The sequence below is a fragment of the Haliotis cracherodii genome, unplaced genomic scaffold, assembly GCF_022045235.1.
Source record: "Haliotis cracherodii isolate W230 unplaced genomic scaffold, xgHalCrac1.p SCAF_11, whole genome shotgun sequence".
Taxonomy (NCBI): Eukaryota; Metazoa; Mollusca; class Gastropoda; order Lepetellida; family Haliotidae; genus Haliotis; species Haliotis cracherodii.
The window spans coordinates 43487822-43513297 of record NW_027266266.1 but is presented as its reverse complement, the minus strand read 5'-3'; the positions used below and the strand labels follow the sequence as shown (position 1 = coordinate 43513297).

The 25476-nt window shown below is 39.4% G+C and overlaps 1 pseudogene; it reads left to right on the top strand.

The window, feature by feature from the left end:
• The first annotated feature begins 1075 nt into the window (after nt 1–1075).
• LOC139455118 (uncharacterized) lies at nt 1076–18025 on the top strand (annotated as a pseudogene).
• The last annotated feature ends 7451 nt before the right edge of the window (nt 18026–25476 follow it).

The window sequence follows — 25476 nt, the reverse complement described above, 5'->3', positions numbered from 1 at the left end:
ACAGCGAATCGCAGCGCCACCCGTGCCCCAGCTGCTAATAATGAAACTCCCCATACAGAAAACCCGACCTATAAGTATACACCCCTTAGCACTTGAGTAAACTTGTTTAGCTAAGAATAGTGGGGATTCCCCGATATTGCACCACACATTGAACAACGGAGTTGTTTACTGTGGCGTCACGCTCAATAACCGATCAAATTGCTGATATCATATTCTTCAGGTATACCCATTTGTGGCGCATCACCATGCGCGTCGGGTATCATTCCTGACTTTGACACTTTCAAGTAAGGTACATTTTGTAGTTCTACCTATCCGCAAATTCGGTCACTGCTTCAATAATTATGGTATCTTGATAACAAATGTTCACAACGCCATGTTCATGTTCAGTTTTTCATTCTACCTCTTGGTTCTATTTAAGCCCATACGTCTATCCGTTGATACTTGTACACATAATTTATTGATACATTGTTTTATGTTTCTCCAAAACTTATCCCAATCGAATATTTAGTTCTTTCTTAGGCGTATTAAATCAATCGAACGCTTCATGTCTCTTCTTCGATCTCTCAGCAATGAAAATGTGAGAAGACAATAAGACTTTGAGCTGGTACAACATCGCACAGTCTGAGAGAGCTGTTCGAGAGGAAGAAGAGCTTTCTGTACTGATGTTTCTGCCAATTGTATCACGATAGTCAAGTTGGCATGTTACATTCACAATGAAACAGCTGTGAGGGTGTCTGTTTTCTTCTGCTCACTATACGTTTCCTTTGTATGACGTAACCGATCTAATATAATATTCGAAATGAATTTATTTACAGTAAACTACGGCTTTTACAGTAAACTACGGCTTCGTGATAACCGTAGTTCGTTAAAAGCATTATACAGCATGTATGTAACACATGACCGGAAGTGAAAAATAAGTTCGTTATATCGGTCAGTTCGTTATAAGCGTGTTCGTTATAAACGTAGTTTACTGTAACCTGACCTAAGGCTGTGTTGTCTTATTCTATGCAAGTGTAATTTATCTATTTGTGTAAAAATGTTAGTTGAAAAACATTTATTAACTCTTGCAGATGTCGGAGAAATAAACAATGGCCACCTCGAGTGATCGTGATACCCTTATCCAGTTGGAAGAAGATGAGGAATATGACTTTGAGCTGGCACAACGCCGCATGGAGGCTGAGAGAGCTGCTAGGGAGGAAGAAGCGTTCCAAAGGAACACCCTGAATCTGGACATTCCCCCACTTCCAAATGGAAAAACACACCATCTTTTCATTTCCCATTGTAATGATCCTCCAGATGAATTGGCATGGGCAGAGCAACTTGTCAACACCATGGAGCGAGACTTTGGCTTGAAATGCCTTTGGCCAAAACGAGACTTTACCCCCGGCCATGATGTTGGATCCTTGATACAGAGTGGAATCGTGTCTTCTGTGAAGGTTGTCTTCATTCTGTCTCCTGCTTCCATGGAAAGCCGATGGTGCGAATATGAACGGAATTTTGCGTTTAACATTTCTGTTGAGAGTAAGGAAAATCAGATAATTCCTGTAATGTTTAGCCAGTGCGACGTTCCTGGCATTCTGAAGACCCTGAATTATATTGATGTGCCTGCCGGAGAGGACTATGCATTCAAAATTCGTCGATGCTTTGACGAAGACACACGTACGTAGTATTTGCTTGCTTAATTATACCTTTAATGTTTTTAAATAATGGATGGATAAGATGGCCTAAACGCCTGTTTAAAAAGTATGTAAGTTATAATCGGAATCGCAACTGAATGTCAAGGAAAGATACGCATGTATAATGTAGACGTTTATCAGGTCGGTGTAATCTACGCTCATGGGTATGGTGTGGACAAACCAAGGGATTAGAATACGAGATAAGCAGACCCTGGCACATCCAGGGGACATAACTCTGCTAACAAATTGTGATGCCTCAGATGAGTATGCCATCTGTGCCAAAATTCCTCTATGGCATATTTTAGTGTACCCCCGGAAATGATCTTGGAGAATTGATACAGGGCGGAATCCTGTGTTCCATGAAGGTCGACTTCGTTAGAGGCAGTAAGGAGCGGATGGTGTAGATATGAACTCAGTCTCGCTTTTTGAATTTCTGTGGACAGTACAGAGAATCACATTATACCTGTCATGTTGAAAATGTGTGAGTTACCTGGAATACTGACGACCATGAATTATGTTGATGTCACAGCAGGGGAAGACTATGCATTCAGAATTCGACGCTCTTTTGACGAAGACACGTGTTAGTTTAAGATTAGAACCCAAACAGGCCAACATTTCGACATGGTATAATATACTTCTAAACATCTTATAAGGTAACTGAAAACTTGAAGCATTTTAGGGCCAATAAATGACTTCCAAATAATATTCGTCGGGCCTATCATGGAATAGGCGGTCAAAGGCTCTATCCAATATACATCGGGGGCGGTCTTGACTGTTTCAAAGACTATTCAAATTCATTTTCCTTTTTTTTTTATCAACTTAATGACATTGCTGACCAAAATATTCCTAATATCTCTGCAGATCTTATTACTAAACCATGCTTTAACAATGAACGCAAACAGGCAACAAACTTCAGGAAGAAAGCAGATATACTTTTCCGCAAACTGCTAACAATTCATAATAATTTAGATGAACTGAACATTACGACGTGCTTTCAAACAAAATAGGCATCAATGTTGGAAGAATGTCTCCGAAACAAATACCCGAACACCAATGTGTGGAACATGATACACAATTACAAGGGAACGGTTCAAAATGTTCTGTTCACAATCTTAATAAAAGCGTCAATAACATTTCCATGATCATAATACATCTCTACTCCAAGAAGTTCATTGTACTATTCTGACATATCATAAGCATGTGTTCATGAATAACTTTTAAATAGTTATGATACCAGGTGTTCGGGAAAAGGTGAGCATATTCTGTCCCACCTGGGGCACACGTCACAAACATATGTAACTGTACGTCAATAGTTCGCCTGAAAAACAAACAAACATGGCAACATATGGTACAAGCAAAAAAAAAGGGAATTGCATAATCTTTTTCACTGATGCGTCAAATTTTAAATGTCCTCCACATTTCTACAATCACATTGTTTGAAAGCTTTACTGAGGTCTTGAATGTTGTATCCCTGATTAAACAACTTTTGAGCAAGGGTCATATTTCAAAAGTTGTGAAATATAGACACCAAAAGCTGGAGCTGCTGGAATATTGCACGGCATAAAGAGAAAGTATTATTCCTTATAATACGCTGGTAGATTTAGATGATATGGGAAAGGTAACACGTGGGCTTCACATTTTAGAAACCTTTGGTTTACTTACTGCTTTATATGGTTAAGTCAAATAGTTGTTGACGTTAACCTCGTTTTGAAACAATTTCGTGACCAATTTTTTAATATGTTTAATATGTCTCTAGAATTGCATTCCATTCTAGAAAAACGTTCACGTAATGACATTTTTAAAAGTAATAATACCCTAGTCAACCAGAAACATTCTTGTCTATATTTACATAACATAATTAGATGTCCCATTTATTCAATTTAGGCAATGTAGATCAGTATGGCGCGAGTTCGTATTGTTCAGTGGTCCTTCCAAGGACAATATGCAGTCTGACAGTCTGTGTGATCGCACCCCATATCATTACAGACCCGGCAATGCATTACACCCGAAATAGGTCATATTACCTTACGTTAACATACGCATGCATGGCGTTCGTGAGGACGCCTTCAAACACATCCACGTCTATCCAGAACGTCCAGAGTGAATCGGAATTCATCCGGAAACATTGCATGAGACCATAGGCGATTCCCCTGGTTTCTACGCCCTGAACACCATTGTCGTCTGGCTAGAACGTGTCGATTTGATAGTGGTGGTAACACATCGATCATTCAGAATAGCCACATGCAGACGATTGGTCATTGACTTGAACAACGGTGGCCTGACGCAAGTGAACAGTGATTTGATTGGAGCTATATTTCTTAAAGCCTGGTTTCTGACTGATCGATCCTGGACGTGTGATTTTGAGATGGAATGTCTTGCGCGGGCCGATCATTAAGAATGTGTGTCTGTAGAAACCTACCTCTCGCTGGCTACCTCTTGCTGATGTCTACCAGTTTGAAACATGCCAAAAGCCCTTAGGCATTTCCAGTCTGCTCAGAAATATTGCATTTAAGCAAGAGTAGAGAGCTTTCCATGTTTAACGTGGATAATGCATATAATTAAAAATACTAATAGGCACATATGCATGTAGGCTCAATGCAACGAGAAACACGCCCATCACCTCATCTGTAAACAAGATCCAGGTGCATTTAGGTACAGTCGGATAGGGAGAAGTTTCCTGGTATCGGTAGGTACTGTATTCATTCTATATTGATAGCAAGGTACCTCTTTTGCCAGACCTGCTCAGATCTCCTCAAGGTAAGAAATACCCTCTGGTGGAGAAGTAATTTACGAAGGGTGATTATCAACATCCGGGGGCATTTCGGAATGATCTAGCAGCACTACACTTCAGGCATCCACACACAGAAGAAGGTTTAACCTCAGTTTTGTCAAACTGTACGGTCATAGAGGCTGAAGTTGATACAACCTTGCAGCTGATTCCACATTGTGGGAATCAACAATAAAGGCTATGGTTTAAGGTATCTCTAGAGAAGAGGAACATTTTGTCTTTGCAGAAACCTGTTCCAAAGTCTGCAAATCACAGACAGAGACACATTGAACATATTGGCTACCTCTCAAGTCCTACCAGTTTGAAGCATGCCAATAGCCCTCAGGCGTTCATCACGTTGTAGACGACCCATTTCCAGTCTGAATACAAATATTGCTTTAAAAAGCAAGAGTAAAGTGATTACTTGTTTCTGTGGGTAATGAAAATCAACAATACCCATAATTCAGAGCGATTTGACGACATTTCACTGAAGTGACAAAATCCAAGAATGAACCCCAACCTACGTGCACGGTGAGCTGCATGGTCCATGTCACATGTTTCGGGTGTGTTAGGGTGCTAGGTTTTGGTTCCGACACCATTTTCCAAAGTTGATCTGTCTGCTGACGACTGATCATGACATAATACTTTACGATCCCATAGTTTTTTGAGAATATATATACCACATCATGTCACTTTGTTGTGTGAGTCCACACGAATGAGATTAATTTCACTGTACCTGGAAAGATGCAAGTAAATCAAGGTTGGTTGGTTTGTTGTTTAACGCCGCACTCAGCAATATTCCAGCTATATGACGGCGGTCTGTAAATAATCGAGTCTGGACCAGACAGTCCAGTGATTAATATCATGAGCATCGATCCGCGCAATTGGGATCGATGACATGCATTAACCATGTCAGCCAGCCTGATCATCCGATCCCGTTAGTCGCCTCTTATGGCAAGCATGGGTTGCTGAAGACCTATTCTATACTCCGTATCTTCACGGGTCAGTAAATCAAGGGGCATAATCAGGGATTTGAACCCATGACAATAGGGACGCAACTCTGCACAATGAATTGCTGCGCCTTTATGAGTGGGTCAGTTGTGCTCCACAATTGGGTGGAACAGGAGGTATATGTTTACCTTTTGATTGACAAGCTGTAGATGTTCACATAGTAATGAGAAGGTGAACGAGATCACCAAGATAGGCTAATGTGCTCAGTGCAACATGACACACTGTCAATACATCAGCCATAAACAGGATCCAGGGTGCCGTTGCACAAAACCTTAGCCCTAAGACTGTCGTAAGTCTATGTTAACGCATTGGAGTTACGACCCCCTTAGCGCTAATATCGCTTTGTACAACTACGCCCTGATGCATGATGTACAGAAGATACTTGCTATTAGAAGGTATTGTATCCATTCCATGTTGATAGCAATGGGCCAGTTAAGGTCAGTTATACCCTCTTGTGGAGAAGTCAACTTTGAACGGAGCTTATTAACCGAATTTTCAGAATGATCAGCAGGACTACACTCGAAAGCCTGGAGAAACATAACTCGGACATAATTTCAATGCTCTTTTGGAAAATCGTGTTTGATGCTGTGGTGAACAGGGAATTCACTTCAAAAACATGCATTCAGGCATCCATACAAGTTTTTCTCAGTACAGACTTTGCAGCTTAGGCCTATCAGTGGTCATCGATGCTTCAAGATGTCTCCAAGGTGGATATCTTGAAACAAGCCAAATGGCCAAAATGTTCTACATTTGACAAACGCATTCTGCTCTGACTCTGATACTATTCTTAAACATGACCATAAAGATGCATGAAGTTAACGGCTGTTTCATTGGTGAACTGTACATAGAATCAGCCATTGTGGAGGAATGGCGAGTAACTAATTACTGACAACTGACAGTGCCATTTGCACTGTTACTACATTCATATGTTTTAAGTTGTACAAACTGTACGCGTTTGAAAATATTCTAGGGGAGCATATATGAAGATGTATATTCATGTCACATTTTGCATTGTTATATTGTTTGTTGTTGTGAACATCTACGTTAAGATGAGCATCTCTTCATCTGTCCAAAACAATACTTTATCAGCATCTTTCATGGCATATTTTTCGGGTATTCATTATTTGGCCCTCGACGGTAGAGTCGCTGTAGTTGCTGCCCCAATAGTCAAATCATGTTAATATTTTCAGGTGATATGAAGTACCTCGTACCTGAAATCAAACATCGGGAAAAGAATATAGGTATTTACAAATTTGGTCATAAAATGAAACATGTTCTTGCAGGAGGAAACATTCAAACCATTGAGCCTGACCACTCGATCCATTCATCTTGTACTTTAAGCATAGGTTTTCATCATAGAGTTGAAATAAGCAAATGATGATCACTTAATCAAGGAACGTGTTGTCTTTGACATGAAAAATGTTGGGGTTGTATTATACATCCTTCGTAGTTTCAGTACGTTTCAGCCACCTCGTATGCTGAGTGCCGCGTCAAATACTCAAACAATAATATTGTGTGTCTGAATTTTCAATGCATACCTGTTTTAACAGTATTGATGCCAACAACTTTCCTCACCTGGTCATATTTCAGTTGACAATTTAAGACTCTAAACTAAACTACCTCGGTGCTTGCTTCTTCTTTGAAGCACCTTCAGTTTTTAATTTTAAATTAAAAGTGAATTAAATTAAAATATAAGATATGATCAAACTTCTATCTGCTCATGTTTAGCATTTGTGAAAGATAATTAATTAGCTTTATATTATTTTATTTGAAAAAATATCTGTTTTGAGGACCACTGAATCGACGAAGTGTTCAGATATGTGGAGGAAAACGTGTGAAATCCTGGAGAGGGCCAGCATGGTGGTTTTCAAGTCTTGACCAGCACCAGCGTTACCAGCTACGCCAGCTTGGAAGCAAGGTAATTATGCAGTCATTACAGCCGGTTGTGTATCTTTGTATTGTAACCTATCCGAGGGCTGAGAGTGGCCTTAAGCAATAGCATAAACTGGTTTTCATGACAAGCACTGAACTAGGCAAACATTCGCCAACACCTGGTGTCATTGAATTTCAGTGATCCATTCATATACTTTTTACCACATTTTACTCCTACTGAAATATGTTTCGAAGAATAATCGAGACGGGATATTCTCTGGCTTTGACTATTTATATTTTTGTCAATATTGAATCACGATATATATCTGACATGTTTTACGTCTGTTCTTCAATATTACAATGCAGTTCCCTCTGGCAGAAACTTTAGATATGATTGGGAACTTGACTATCAATTGGAGCATTAACTTATGATTCCAAGACTGCTAGATGGATTTACACGATCATTCTGCGTGCATCAGTCATCGTTAAATCTTCATCACTTCGAGGCTCACTCGTGTAATATATTGTATAGATTGCAACAACTTTCTTACTGAAAGACAAATGTCAAAGCAATATTTCAAATTACAGGAGAGGTCACCTATGGCGTTTCCGTCTGAACAGTAATACATAAACCTTCTATTTCAGTTTGCTGAAAAAACTTATTATGAAGCAAGTTATGTGATCAACAACTCATTTCGGATGAAATACTTTTCCCTCTTCAATTCCTGCGGCCGCTGCTGCAGTTGGTGCTGCATCAGTTTCGTCTTCTGGTTTCTACTTGTAGCTTTCATTGTGGGTTTAATACATTCGACACGGAGCCATCTGTTTGATGCCACATTTATGTGGTTTGGAATTTTCCCAGGGCTGCTAACTGCGCAAATAATCGCAATTTGCATTATGAAAAAAATGGTGAGTGTGCATTGTAACAAAGACAAGTCGTTTTTAGTCAAGGATGTTGTGCAATTGCTTAAAGGGGCATCTGCGGTTGGAACTACTGCACTCTAGTGGGCGGAGCTTATACGAGTGATCTGACAGGTCAATATGACGTCATGATAACACATTTCATTGGTTAATGAGTAAACGGGTGACGTCATGTAAACACCCACCCACGTGGACCGTTTGACAACAAGGACGTAAGTTTTAATTGTAATAAATAACTATCAAACGATTCCAAGACTTTTCAACAAAAGCGTAGGTCTTTGGTTTCAAAACCTACCTGCCATGTCGTCTTCACATCTTCATAAAATGATACCGCGGAATGTCCACGATTTATCCAACGCAGTCCAACACAGAAATTATAGATGTTCTCGTTCTGAGCTATATCTAGATCTATATATTCTAGATATCTGGACGAGAACGAAATACGTTTGTCGTGATGAATATGAGCAGTGTAATTGAACAAAAAACATAATATGTGTCACGACACCAATCGTTATCCTGTACGTGCTGTACGGTATATCTGCATTTTATAAATGGCATTTCTCACAATATGTACGGCAATCGGTGATTTCAGCAGCGTTTTTCTTCGTTGTGTTCGTCTTGCCTCATCTGGAATCTGGATTTACAACGATCGTGATTACCTGGTAATGGTCAAACATATTTTCAAGTGATCAAAGTAGTGTTTTGTCGTTTCCGTGACAGTATCAATGTATTTTGGCAAAGTCACACTTGTCCGACGAAGCTCCTCATGCCGAAGTTACTCGATCCGTGAAACTTGGCGGGTCCCAGTGACCCAGATCCCTGTTGATTGGCATGCCAAGGGTCATTTGCATAAGGCCATCCATATTTTTTGTATGTGTTTCTCCCCTCAAGCCTAAACTAACCAGAGAGTGGGTGGACGAGATAAAATATATTACTTACAAAAAAATGTCTTTCAATAATTGTGTAAGTTATTTTATGACATTTAAAAAAAAAGTTTAAACACTTGGTACTAGAATCTAATTAATTTATGATGTCGATCGATTCGCTTTGCTTCGGAAGAGAATTTTTAATAAACAACGGAACAAAGATAAAGTTGATCTAGTTCTTTTATGACGGTGCAATGGTAGATCTAGTAGTATTTCTTTTATTAGATCGGTGCGCAATTTTCCACAGCGGCAGCAAAATTAACACACGAAAACCTTACATTATTTCACGTCGGAATTGAAATAAAACTATTGAAATACGGACAGCCTCACAGACTTCGAAACGATGTACAAATAAATAAAAATCTGTTCACATTAATTCTGTCATGTGCCAGAAAATGGATTTCAACATTATTTTCATCAAGCTTATTCAGGTCACTGGCTCAAAGCAACAATGTTTCTCTCAGATACATTTTTTTCTCCATCCATGACGAGCATCTGTCATAATGTGCCTCAACAATCTTCCTGGTCAGTTGAATTCAACAATGTAATACACACGGCCTCATTCACGGCGTCATCACAAGATTCCTTCCAAATACCCACCACGTGATCAGGGTTACGACCTTGGGATGAATTAATAAATCAATTTGCACTTTTAGAAAAGATTTTTTTCCGTGAATATTATTATTAAAAAATATACTGTACATGGTACTTTTGGATTGCACTGCGGATTTCTTTTATTACTTTCTAAAACTTTTTGTTTTCCCCTTTCTGACCACGCGACCCCATGAGCGCATCGAGTTGCTGCTTACAACTGTCAAGAACTTTGTCATTTCGCTTGTCTTCAATATGAGCAACAAAACATTTTCATGTAAATCCTAATTTGACGAAGAGTTGTTCGAGATAATCAGGGAGCCTTGGGTCATTTCGATTATGACATTGGTGACTTTATCGTGGAGAAAGTTCAAATTCAAGATGACATCATTCCGATTCACAACTTGAATCGACAAGATGGCGCCTCTCTTCCCGCCCTTGCAAGTGCAACAGAAACTTTGACAAATTCAGTGCCGATTCTTGGGAGTAGTGAATCAGTGTCACAGCGAGATTTCATTGTGGAACCAGATGAAGCCGAGTATGTATATTCACACTTCTTTTGTCAACCATGCGTGACATGGCACGGGAATGGTGCGGCCACCATGTTGCAGAAATTCGTCGATTCGAACACATTGCTTCTGGACTGAGCTAAATAAACGAAGTGTTTGGAGAGATCGCAGATACTTGGATATTAAACGTTGCAGCAGATGAAGGACTTGTGTGGACAAAACGGGAAAGGGATCCCAGATTGTATTTTAAAACTTGAGCACGAAGTGTATCCAAATACCCCGAACATAAATACATGGGACAAGTGTGGATCTAATGATCAAATTCAATTTCGTATTTAAGTATCGTTACTGTTACATTAACCGAAACCGATTTTCTGCTGCTGTTCTGCCGTAAAAATATAAAACACAATGCACTTTGACCACAAATACATTGAATATGTCACATGTACACATGACCATGTGCTTTGCTATTTATAGCGCAACCGTAAATAAGCTCCGCCCACTGTGATTGATGCAGACGCCAAACACGATCGATTCGATTTTTTATAATAAAACTACAGAAAATCTGTTGACTTATATCTAGATATGGAGCCATTTGTTGTATCCATGGTTTGTCATTCAAGTTGATACAAAGTGTGACGGTCAAAGGTGATCTTCTTCCCGTATGGTTTTCAAAAAGCTTCTCCCGACACTGACTCGGTTGTGTTTACATTGTCAGTCATTGTTCGAAACTGAAACACCGCCACCTTGCGGGCTATTTATAGTCAGGGTGGGGCTTTAATATTTTTTCTGATGTATCAGCATAATGAATGGAAGAGGTACTGTAAATACAAGCGACAAAATCGTTTTCTATATTCATAAGAAGTCTATTCCAAAACAGTCGATTGTACAGTTCCGACTATATCATGAGCATGTGTTAATGAATCACTATTAAATAGTGATGATTCCCCACCGGTGGCACCCGTCACAAACACATGCAAATGCAAGTCAATTGTTCACCTAAAAAACACGGGAACATACAGTACAAGTGTAAATAGGGAGTTGCTTCGGACATAATTTTAAAGCTTCAAATTTGGAAATGTCCTCCCCATGCCTACAATAAAACTTTCTGAAAGCTTAACTGAGGCCTTGGGTGTTATAACCTTAATCAAACAACTGATCCATTCACATAATCTTCGCAGCTATTTTGATTCTTATACCAAATGGAATATGTTTAAATACTTACAAGTTCATATGCCTGGTTACAGTGTGAAAGACGAGTACAGAAGTGGGTACGCAACTACAGCCTTGGACATGTCTTGGAAACGAACATCTTCATACATGTCGACTTCACTGATCCCTCTGTATCCTTTGTAAACAGATTCTCCTTATCATATGATTTATTGGGTACTAGTGTTGGTTGCAGTTAGTTGAATTACCCAGTTATATGTAACATGGCGAGCATAATGAGCTTTATTACCCACGTTGTGAAGATACTAAATCCGTACGTCACACGTATGTCGTACATAAATGAACAAGGTTGAGCTCGTTTTATTCGTTCTGATTGGATAGCCGTGACCTCTGTCACATTGGAACTACTTTTTGATTTCATTAAAAAAAACACACGAGGAGTTATTCACTTTTACAAAACAATTATAACTACGGGGCAGAAATGAAGGAATCTCTTGAGAGCGGGAGACATTTACAAATTAAACACTGTATTAAATAAAACAAGATAGTCACATGCATCAAATTGGCTTTGCATTCTACATTTAGTTATGCATAGAGCTACTATATACATTATAATCGAGCTATATCAATTTGCAATGTAAGACTAGGCCTACCGATCGATAGATGAGTGTGACGCACCCGACCACTTTCGCAACATTCAGTTTGATTTAACTTGAAAGGTTAAGCGTGGTGAAATGAAGTCAGTTTAAACTCTGTGGACAGATATCTAGACTTACGTTGATGCCCCCGTTGTACCATCAGTCTCCCCATTCCAAGCGTAGTTTGTGGCACCGTTTCGGGAGGTGTTTGTTCGTGAATGAACGTACACGACTGCACAACTCAAAGTGAACAGTTCCGCCACATATCATTCGAAAACTCCGTAGAAGTGTGTCGGACTTATTTTGTGGCCCAAAACATCCAAAATTTGAACAATAACATTCCCTCTAAGATCTCTAGCGTAAAACGCTGTAAGTAGATCACTGTTGTCTTTTCTTATTCCGTGCGTGACCTTGCCCTTCTTTCGAAGCTATCACTGACATGCAAGCAGATTTGATTTTAACGTCTTCGTTATAGGGTCGTACAGTTAACATGGTCGTTTTCCTCTTCAAAAATGGCACGTTCAGGAGATAAATTCAGCTGATAGATCAAGGCAATCGAACCACTGTGATTGAACATCGTGGATCCCGGCGGTGCGAGTGACTGACTGTTGGTCCCATATTCAAAGCGCGGCGCTAATTGACTTTTTAAGTTTTCTTAAAGGATTCCAGCGTACTAACAACACTGCGTTTGAATTACCATAAGTTAAATAAATTATTTGAAAGGATCTTGGGCGTCGGTGCTGTTATGTTTGCAAACATAACAGTGAGTAAGAACATAGAGGATATTTCATGTGTCGAGGGAAATATCATGTTTCCCTCATCAGTGACGGGGGAAAAGGAGGTATTTTCACTCGTGGCTACACATGGGATACCCTATTCTCTCTACCTAACACACAGGGACGGGTCACCAGCTCTTGTATTTGCGACTAAAAACGTTTAGTTTTTGCAAAATCATGAAAAATATAAACAAAAGTAACAAAAAATATTTAGGGTCGCGAAAATTCTGTATCATACATATAGATATGATTATATACAAAATCAACTTGAACAAAAAATATTCTTGAAAACTTCGACACCGCTGTTTAGAAGCGAAAGAATACACGCTGGTCAAGTAACCAAAATAGCGCTTTGTGAAACGAACGGTCCCGATTGAAGAGTTAAGTGAGAAATTTACAGTTTATAACGGAACATTTTCAAGAGAACAACAAACGCCATGAGGAGATGTTTACTCCATAAATGACCATCTGTCCTTATTTTGCCTTGCCAGTGTGGAACTAACGTTAACAGGACGTCAACAGTTTGTGAACGGGCCAGACACCATACAGGGAGACAATTTGAGGGGAGGTCACTTCTTGTATGACACTAGTTCCGTCAAAGTGTTATGTACCCAGCAGTGAAATATCAAGTGTTATGTTCACTGCAATGAAATATCAAGTGTTATGTTCACTGTAATGAAATATCAAGTGTTATGTTCCCAGCAGTGAAATATCAAGTGTTATGTTCACTGTAGTGAAATATCAAGTGTTATGTTCCCAGCAGTGAAATATCAAGTGTTATGTTCACTGCAATGAAATATCAAGTGTTATGTTCACTGAAGTGAAATATCAATTGTTATGATCACTGTAGTGAAATATCAATTGTTATGATCACTATAGTGAAATATCAAGTGTTATGTTCACTGCAATGAAATATCAAGTGTTATGTTCACTGCAATGAAATATCAAGTGTTATGTTCCCAGCAGTGAAATATCAAGTGTTATGTTCACTGCAATGAAATATCAAGTGTTATGTTCACTGTAGTGAAATATCAATTGTTATGATCACTGCAATGAAAATATCTCAACTTCGGAAAACTCAGTCTTTCACACTTAAGTATATAGTAAATGTTGTTAATGCGTATGTATATAAATGTCAACAATGCCCATATTTGGGCATATATTAATATTCAAGCACAACCAGATTTTTCAACCGGTTTCAGTTTGGTGTGTTAACGAACGAATGTTGTTTTGTATTTACTCTTAAATACATATTTTACGTGGCTTTCGCTCGGTCAGATACCATAGAAAATACACTCATTTCGTAAAAAAATGGTATCTAACGAGAATGAGTGTGGTATTCTCTATTTATTACTCATAGGGTTAGAAATAAACGAGGTCCTAACAATCGTATGTGTTCTATTGCAAATATAACTTCATGCGCAACAGTGTATTGTTAACGTCATCCGGACGGCATTGTTGAGTTAATTCAAATCTTATTGTTTCTTAGAAACGACGTCATAGGTGAATATTGTTTGCGTCATTTGAGAGTGAGTGTAATGCTTGAATTATCACACTCTTTTCGTGTCATCGGTATGACACACATGCTCGTATGATAATCTCTATGTAGTGAATGCATAAACATAATGGCGGACTTTAACTTGTCTTTTGTTTTTTGGTGTCCTGGTGTCTTGGTGGCAAGGTGGAACTTAGGAAATAAATGACGTGTATGATATTGAAATGTAAAATATGATGGAAAAGGGGAAAAAAAAATAATGATAAAAAAATGATCTATGGATTTATAGATGAACAGCTCAGTATATATGGCGCATTGTCCGTCGTCATAAACTTCTCTGACACCATAAACCAATGAACCCTCAAACTTTACATTGGTTACCCCATCTATGACGTCTCTTAAAGCTGCTTACACTTAAAGGCGCTCTGATGCTATGGCCACAAATATGTTAATGCCAATTGGGCCATTTACTCAGCAAATTCTCTGCATGCGCATTTGAGACATTCATAAAACGACCTCTTCAAATTTGGACTGACAACCCACGTATGTGGAACCGATAGTTGGTTTAATTTGATGTAATTATTTATACCTACTCGGGTGTCCAACTTCTTTTGCATAATATCTCTGATGTAACAAATGCATACAGGTTTTTTGCAGCAGCATCTGTCTTTGTTTTATTCTTATAGTGCAAACCATTCCAATACGTTTCTCTAAAAACTTCATTTATCGAAATTACCTAATTGTTTTAATATGTTTCCAAAGTATTCCGAAATTCTGTCTTCTCTTGTTTCTTTAATGTATACAGCAAATATTCGGCGTATCCCCTCTAACCACAATACCCTTCTGGGCAGTATCCTCAATCTCTGGTTATATCTATAAATGTCATTTAACACTTTACATCGCCGGATATTACGTATGAACGTGGTCCAATGACCTCCTTCCACGTTACGTAACACTTCTATGTACAAAACATACATCATTGACAGAAGCAGACGCATTGTACGGCTAGTCGTGGCGTCGGCTACGGTCGTCGCCTCACCAACGACTACGTCGACGCCGAAGAATCGCCGTCCGACTTCCTGCCTATGTGTAAGTGACAGAGCGGGTCTCCGCACCTGGGAACGTTGGCCACTCGGTCCCGGTGTGCGTTCTGTCACGTGATTACAATTTCTACCTATTTCAACCTGCATCAATAAACATGGCTGCTGTCTTCAACCCTTCAACCCTGAGTTTTGTCTTCCGTCATCACCCAGAGCTACGACCAGAAGGCAAAACCTATGATCTTGGACATCACCAATGATTCCAACATGGCTGGGTAGCCAACTAAAATCGATGTGATATTGGCCAGTAGCAAGATCATAAAATAATTATTTAAGCTAATGTGTATATATGAGACCTATATGCCTAAAAATATTTACATTTCAAAGTACCGCTTACTAATTAGAATTAGTTAATTTATGTTGATGATGTCCCTAGATAAAAAAGAAACAATGATCTTAACTCAAAACCAGATACACATAATGTACTACAACATCAAACCTTGTCTGGTAAGTATAAACTTTCAGTTAGTTATTCCGGCATTACGTATTGGTTGTGACTGAGTTATAGTTTAACGTCACATCAGTAATATTTCAGCCATATCGCGACGAATTGTAACCTATGACCCCATTTAGCAGCGACGTGTGAAACAATGAAACGCTTTACTACAAGACTGTTAGGTTTTGGTGAGGTGAGGTGAGGTGGGGTGAGCTGAGATGGGGTTCAAGATTATTACACTTTATTACACATATATATATATATGGTACTTGTTGTTACCCTGTCTGACGTTCAGCATTACTGGGGTAAACAAGGACTGGTCGGAGTCAGAAAACAGCTATTATATGTGTTTGTGAAATCCGTGTTTTTACATTTATACGTTTCTTTTTGGTCCTGGGGGAAGGTTTTCTTTGACATTCAGGAAAGGGCTGGTACCGTTTGTTTTGCATGTAATGCAGACATTGTTTTCTCAGTATATATTTTCCCTGATTCTTCTTGCATCTTTACAGAAGTACATCTGTGACAAGATGCTTGAAACTCTAGATGGAGATGAAACCTACCAAGACGTGAACAAAGAGGTATGATAACACTCTCCGACCCCGTGAAGATTCGGGTCACTATAGGTCTCGGGCAACCGATGCTTGCCAGAAGAGGCGACTAACGGGATCGGGAGTCCAGACTCGCTGACTTGGTTGATGCATGTCATCGTATCCCAATTGCGTGGATCGATGATCATGATGTCAATCACTGGAAAGTGATCCAGACTCGATTATTTACGGATCGCTGGAATATTGCCTTATGCGGCGTTAAAAAACAAACAAACAAAATTTCCGACTCAGGAGTCCAGTTTGGGTTCAAATTCATCAATTTGCTTCATGATGTTTCGTGAAGCAGTATTGCGTCATTGAAGATGTTTGGCGAACTAGTTGAAATTTAGGAGGATCGGTCTTGATATTTCTTGCGTTATTTAATGTATCACATTTCTATCAGCAATAATTAAAATACAATAACAATGCATAACGCTTGCGACAACTTAGTTTAACTCGTTCACACTAGTTTGAATCACTGCGTTTTCAATCACAGGCAGCTTGGCTTGTATACTCCCCAGGGAGCTGAGAATGAAAATCGAATGCTCACTGATCCATAGACTGGGGTAATAATGTAAACGCCATGAGCACACGAGCTGGTATGGAGTTTGGCGCCATACGAATGGACGCATTATTATTATTATTATTATTACTGACATGCTTAATCAAGTAGCCGTCAGTAGCTAATCGGCAGTCCACGGAAGTTTGATTCAAGTCACTCAAAACCGACTTTAATTTGTTTGAATGTGTAGTATTATTTTATAAATGTATATCATTCTAGCGGTTAATGAGTGAGTGAGTTTGGTTTAACGCCGCTTTTAACAGTATTCCAGTATATCACGGCGTGTCAGCTTAATGTGGGAGGAAAGCCCGAAGTGATACAGGTCTTACACGTTTGCCACTTTGGTGAAACCCACGAGCACGGGTATGGTGCTGACACACATAGAAACATAATCATAGATTTCTGACGTGCCCAAGGAACGCAACTCTGCACAGCGAATTGTGGCGCCTTAGACGAGTGGGCCACCCGTGCTCCCCGGTTACTGAGTACTACACACTGACAGTGTCTTCCTATCTCACAGGGGTATGACTACACTGTCTAGACATAGATCGTAAATGGAGCATAGTCCCTCTTTTAAATGTTCGACAACTTCACTGTCCATGTTGAATTGCATGTCTGGCTCGCTAAAGGGTTCATGATATTATCATCTTTTGATTAAACCTTCTAGTAATAATCAAACACCAAGAGGCCGTTTAGCTATAAAAAAATGATTCATGTTAAGGCAGTCTGAAAAACTATATTTCATTAACCCACCTTTTCTCATAGTTTTCCCTTTTTTCAGGAAGCAGCTCGTACCATCGGAAGACGCAAGTTCTTCTCATTTATTGAAAGCAAATACGAAAGGCTCTTTTCTCTCAACTTGAGTGAATCTGTTGTTGCAAGACATCCTACGTTTCGTCAGAACAAATGCATTTGCGAAGTATTGGAGAAGGTGATGTTCGATGAAAAGAAAAAAACATAAGCTCATGGGTTGGAGTGTCGAGGTTAAACCACAAATATGAATCCAGAAGTTAACTTAATGATTGTAATTGTGCCATTCACTGGCAAATTAGTACCCTAATAATTCATCAAACATCGTGGCAATTCAGTTACACTTAAAGTCGTTTTCAAAAATGGTAAAATTGTGATTTTGGCGACACTTGTTGATATTTGGTGAGAAACGGAGAAATATGTCAGTGATACCATCCACTTCTCGCCATTTGATTTGTGTTCATTAGCACAGTAAAATATGTCACGCTAGACGCTGTTCACACGTTAGACTTGAGGTTGTGAACTCAACACTAGTTGTACATGTTATGACTTCTAAGTAACGTACGTTGCTATGGTTTATTCTATGCTCTTTCTACGCAGATTTAGAGTGAGTGAGTAAGTTGGGTGTAACGCCGCTTTTAACAGTATTCCAGTTATATCACGGCGTGTCAGCTTAATGTGGGAAGAAAGCCCGAAGTGATGAAGGTCTCAGACGTTTACCACTTCGAGGAACCCACGAGCACGAGAATGGTGCTGACAAACCTAGAACCATAATCGAGGCGAACCGGGATTCGAACCCCCAATCATACGTTTCTGGCGTGCTCAAGGAACGCAACTCTGCACAGCCAATCGCGGCGCCTTAGACGACTGGGCCACCCGTGTCCCCGCAGATTTAGAAGGACGTCATAGGATAAAATGATGTCTGACGCGATGCCGTATTCCAACTTGAAATGTGTTTGTTCAGATGAACATTTGACTTGCCTTTGCATGTGCTTGTGACGGAGTGATTTATAAACGCGTGCTCATGAAAAGTCGGAATCGTACAAGGAACTCTTTAAGTATATATTTCCTAACGGGAGAAGACCCGTGAAGATTCCGGGGTGGAATAGATCTTCAGCAACCCATCCTTGCCGTAAAAGGCGACTATGCTTGTCGTAAAAGGCGACTAACAGGATCGGTGGGTCAGGCTCGCTGACTTGGTTGATGCATGTCATCGATCCCAATTGCGTGAATTGATGCTCATGATATCAATCACTGGATTGTCTGGTCCAGACTCGATTATTAACAGACCGCCGTCACATAGCTGGAATATTGCTGAGTGCGGCGTTAAACAAAAAAACAACCAATCAACCTAACGGGAAAGTAAAGACTACATAGCAACTTTGTAGATTTTAATACATTAGGACCTACTTAATCGCAAATGCTTGACCAAAATGAAATTTGAAAACGGTAATAGAGTATATGTGAGGATTAAGTAAAAGACGAAAGGCCAAATCGCCCCACGTGTTTCATAAACGCATGCTTATGATATAGTCGGAATCGTACAATGAACTTCTTATGATTATGGAAATAGCTTTGCCGCTTTCATTTATGTTACAGTTAGAATGGTTTGTTTATTTGTTGTTGTTTTATTTGGTTGCATTAAACAGTTTTAAATACTTGTAATTACGTCCATGTAGTTTTGTTTGTGGGTAATTTAATGAAACACTGAGCAATATTCCATCTGTATGAAATAATAATTATAAATAATTGAGTATGGACCAGACAAACCAGTGATTGATATTATGAGCAACGATCCACGCCATCAGGTTGCTATGAAACACAATCAACCCGGTCACCGAGTCAGATGTATTGGGTCTCCTCGTACGATAATTAAGTGAACTTAAGTAATATTATCATGAAAAAGACATCATATCAAATCTGTCCAGAAAAACCAAGGCTCTGAAAATTGTCTATGTTCATTTAAAAAATCTGTGATACATTTCGAACGTGGTCTATTGGAAGAGCCTGGTAGAAGGTCGTGAGTTCGATTCCCGGCCGCGTCATACCAAGAAAGGTGAGTTCCATACCCGGCTCGAATATTGCTTGAATATTGCTTACAGCGGCGTATAACCACACACACTCACTCACAAGAAGAATGATACGTGAATGTACGCGACGCTAAACCATATTTCACGTCACCTCACGTTATGCACATGTGGTTGTTGTGTCTGTTCATGTATCTGTACCAGTTACTAGTGACATGAACTATTTTGTGTGGCCCATGTAAGCTTTGGAATGGATCAACCGCGCTTATCTTACCACCATTTCAGAATATTCAGATCTGACTGGTTCACGTTATCTTGATTAAAAAAATGGAGGGAAATACATTTCTGCGCGAGAGAATAAATCATTAATACCCCGCCACTAAGAAAACAGGCTGCACGTGGATTTCTGAGCGAGAGAATAAAAAACTCATACCCCGCTACGAAGCAAAACGCTGCACGTTTCACACGAGCCAATGACACAAGTTAACCTCAGCACACCAGATATTTTCTATCAATTTTTTAATTCGTTTTAATTATTTTACAACGGAAGATTGAAACATGTGGGCAAGATCAATTCGTTGTCGTTGTATCGCTCTTGATATAAGTGGTTTTATGCGGCCTCCGATCTAAAGCTAAAGCTTGACACATAAAACCCATATACCCCTCGTGATAATGCTACAACTTAAAACATATTGTTACACAAAGGAGAGGTTCGAAAGACGGCGAGAGCATGCAGGGAACCTCTGCAAATAGACCGTCTAAGCGGTTGACATGGCAGAACATCTGCAGCTATATATACCAATGTGCAGTGTATTTATGTATGTGCTAGCTTTGAAGTATCAACATCGTCAGAGATGTAAATAAAACATTGAGATATCTACATCATTTTCGAGTTACAATCAAACCTATGATGTCCCAGATGGAAGAATTATATAAAATAGATATACACTAGATAGACCCCCTTCGTCCGTTCCAGTGAAGCAGGTTCGCTCGTCACGCCGAAGACCCGGGTTCGATTGACGACACATGTACAATGTCTGAAGCCCATTTCTGGTGTCTCCCGCCGTGATATTGCTGGACGATTGCTAAAAGCGGCGTAAAACCATATCACTCACCCACTCCAGAGTAATTTGAACTAAGGCTTATATATATATATATATATATATAAAGCACAGTAAAGACATGTACACAAACGCGCTAGGAAAGTTACCCCACATAATAACAATATATATATATATATATATATATATATATATATATATATATATATATATATATATATATAAAAGCACAGTAAAGTTCTAACTCTCAGGCACAATATAGTAATAATTAAAAAAGTATATATGTATATATACATATATAACATTTAGGATATATAAAGACATATATATATATATATATACACACACACATACATACATACATTCATACATACACGTATACATATTTATATATTTCTCATATAATGGGTAGGTTTCTCGGCAGGATATAGCCAACGGATAAAAACGATATCCAGTGAATACACTACAGGGATAATTGCTATCATTATCAAAAGAACAGTCTAATATACTGGAAATCAGTGTCTAACGTACGAGTCTCATCAGGCCATAACTGAATAACGGACATGAAATAGTAACATATAGTTACGTGACGTCGTAACATTTAGGAAACTATGACGTCACAATACCAAGGTGACATTGGGCAAATAACTTACGCCTTTACATTTAACTAGGCGTGTATTTATGAATGAAATGTTGCTCTTTTTGAAACAATGTAGGTTCATGATCAAAATTTAGCTTATATAGCGGGAAAACTAAAAAGTTGCCGTTTCCACATGCTTCTATATGTTCACTGAGTGGAATCATGCGGTTGTGTGGCTGCTTTATTTGTGAACGGTGAAGATTCATTCTTCTTTTTAATTTAAGTTCTGTCTTTCCGATATACTTTTCATTGCATCCACTACAAACAATCAAGTAAAAAAACATTTCTAGTATCACAAGTCATATTTTGTTTTACAGTAAATTTAGTGTCCTTAGTAATTTGGACTGAACAGCCTTCAATTATATTGCTGCAAGTTAGGCAACGTTTGTCACTGCACTTAGAAACCTGTGGAGTGATGACAACAGAATCAATCTTTCTAAGATTTTTTGGTTGTCTTTGGCTGTTGATAATTTTGTATTTGCTTATATCGGCCTACCTTTAGAAAACAGTACCACAAACTTTTCAAAAACGTGATCATAGCCTATGACGTAATTTGTAGTATTTTGCTGCCAGTCACACCTGCGAAACAATGCCCTGTGACGTCAGGGGTCACCGACACTCTCCTTCCCAGAGTTCAATGCGGCCGGCAGTCAGCCAGCATAGTACCTCTGCCACAGGCCAGCGCCATGTGACGATTCGTCAAATCTTTCACAGTCCACTCAAGATATTGAATAATGAATATGCTTTTCATCCGTTTCATGCATGACAAGTCAACACATTTTCATAAACAAACGTCAAAGAATGGTTACGGTTCATTTAGAAAGTATCCTAATACGTGAAAATCTACTTGTTTTTGCGTAGTTATTCTTTGTTTACATTGATTGTAAGGCTCCACGTGCTGTCATCGAAGCCCAAGGGAGAGCTGGCGATACGGTCTTTTTGATGCATAAATATATATTGTCATGCAGCTCACTGTCGCAGTTGTAGTAGCATAGCTATATAATTATGCAAAACAAATACTTGCATTAGTCCGTTCTACATTGAGTTTTGAAAAAGCGCGTTTGTTTACAAACAAGAGAAAAGTCCGGTCACGTGATATGCTAATTAAGCCTGTGGCAGTGGTGTTATGCTGAGTCACCACTGCGCCGGAGTTCGCCTCCCAGTTTTGAATATTTGTTTACTGAATATAGCCTGCGGCGGCGCATTTTATAGCAAGCGCTAGTTAACGAAAGCACTTTTATTTGTTATATATTTTTTATTTCGTTTTTCTCGTAATTCAAGTGGCTAAAAGTGTTATAAATGGGAACTAATACACATATATTATATTTTCGGTGCATTAATTTTCATTATTTTGCACAAGAATGTAGTTTTTTAGGGATATTTGATTGGTGCTGAACACATCCAAATGTCGCCAGTGTTAGGGTAGGTTACCCCGAACTCTATCCTTAGCCCTTGGATCCCCTTCACGATTAATCACCCCTTTACGATCATTAGGGTTAGGTACTCGTTTAGTGGCTATTATAGATTATATAGCGTCTCCTTATATTCTTCCCACAAAAACGTCGAGTAAAAAGGATGACATGGTTTTGTGTCGAATATTTTGGCTACTGGAAACTGTCCTTGAACATTCACACAAGCCATTTTCACCAGCTACATTTTTCAGTACTGATTCAAAAGCGAACTCACCGTTGTGTCGTCACTAGTTATGCTTATTCCTCCATCGTTCCTAACCATCATCCTTACAGTGTTCCCTACCACACTTTTCTGTCACAAAAATCACCCTACTAATTATTCAATACCATATCATTCATGCGCACTCGCGAGTTCGAAGTCTGACGTCTGCATGACGCCTGGAGCCTTTTTCAGTTCGCAGCATATCGGCTCATTCCTCACCACCCGGTATCTTATAGATTACGGAATGGGACGAGTGTGCCAAATGATCGGGATCATTAATAAGTGTCCGTAGACGAAAGTCACGAGACACCATGCCTACCCGTAACCTTCGTAAGTGTCCGTCACCTATTCGACCCTTTTCGTTCAGTTCCGTAACGTCATAGGCATGACTAGGTAAATTTGCACTAAGTTTAACAGTGTGGAACAGTTTAACAGTCGGTTAGCTGTCAGGCTAACAATCCGAAGGTCGCGGGTTCGCGTCCGACGGATTCTCACTAAAACTGGTTGTTTGTCTTTTGACATGTGACCTACGGCAGAGATCGTCCTCACGAGAAGTTGTGGTACTGTATTCTAAAGGTGCTCCATTTACGTACACCGGTAATGAGACGCAAATACCATCACGTATATTTCAGCTGCGATACCTACATCCTTGATGTCCTCATACATTTTAGAATCAAATCGCCTTGTCACCAATACCAATTGTCTAGAAGAAATGAAGCAAAATAAATGAGGTGTGAAAACGAACGCTGAAAAAACTGCACTTGTTGGAAATGTAAACGGAGCACATTTGTATTGGTGACAAGGCCATTTGGCATTTCATTCTAAAATGTATGAGGAATTCAAGGATGTAGGTATCGCAGCTGAAATATACGTGATGGTATTTGTGTCTTATTTCCGGTGTACGTAAATTACCAAAACCACATTCACCATAGCAACAACAGAACGTTCCATGTTGACGCCTCACAACCGAGTAAGTACGAGATGTTAAAGAGTGCGCATGTTGTTTTCTAAATAAAACAATAGGTTTACAATATCGATAAATACTATGTGTGTGTCTATATCCGGGATTTTATCGAGTATTTGCATCTTGGAAATTCATCTCGAGACCCGAAAGCGTTAGTATATATTTTCTAAATCAAACCAAGATGAAATATAATGTTAATGTTAATGGAATGAGACTAAATAAAAAAATAAACTAATCAGCATATATCAATCACGGTAAAGAGGTTGAAATATGTGATGTGTATGTAGTGATTTTATCTCCGCGAACAATATGGTGATTAGCTGCTCTGACGGTTCCGCCAATTAATGGTATGATCGCCCGGCACGACCCGCGTAGTGCTATGTTAAAATGCGTCTTCCCGAGGCCAGAGAGTTAACTGACTATAAAAGTCCAGTTTCCACCCTTGCCGAACTAGGCTGGTAATATGAAGTTAGATTTTGACTGGACTAACGAGTCTATGCATAGTCCAATCAAAGTCTCGCACCGCAATCGAAATCCGGTTCGTAAAGTGTCATGCAGATTTCGGTCGACTGCAGGATTTGCAAAGCATGTGCACCGCTTACTCGTTGTCAACATATATTTTGATCAAGGTGCTCACGTGATTTGATGCACTTCGCGATCTAAGACTAGTTTTATCACAATATAGATCTTGATTATCGATCAGATTGTCTTGACTGGGCGCCACCGTTTTGTTTGAAGCAAATGCAAGTGATACGCGAGGTTAAATCTGATTAGTCAATAGGAGAGGCATAGAAAGGACATAACTCGTAGCCACTGGTGGCGCTACGATCGAGGCCAGGAATTCCAGCCTTTTAAAGTCAGTAAACTCTCTTGCCTTGGGAAGATGGTCCCATCCTGCTTGTGACTTCCCTACATGACAGCTTATGTCCTGTTATACCGTTCTACCTGTCCATTAGAAGACGGACGGTAGGGTGTTGTACGGGTTTTGTGAATGTGTAGCAAGGAAGATATTGACTTAAAGAGTTCACTCTCAAAATAACGACCTTGGTCCGTATGTAATTGGAACGGATAGCCAAATCGAGAGAAAAACTCATTGATAGCGGCTTGTGCCGTCACCTCCGCCTTTTGGCTTGGAAGAAGGATGCACTAAACCCACTTCGTGAATTGGTCCACAATCATCAATATGAAGTAATTCCCTTTTTTGCTTAAGGGCAATGGACCAATAAAATCCAGGTGCACCCTTTCCATCGGCGTGCCTGCATGGAAATTGGTCATTTTCGCCCTACATTTCTCACATGTGTGGACATATTCCTGTGCATCTTG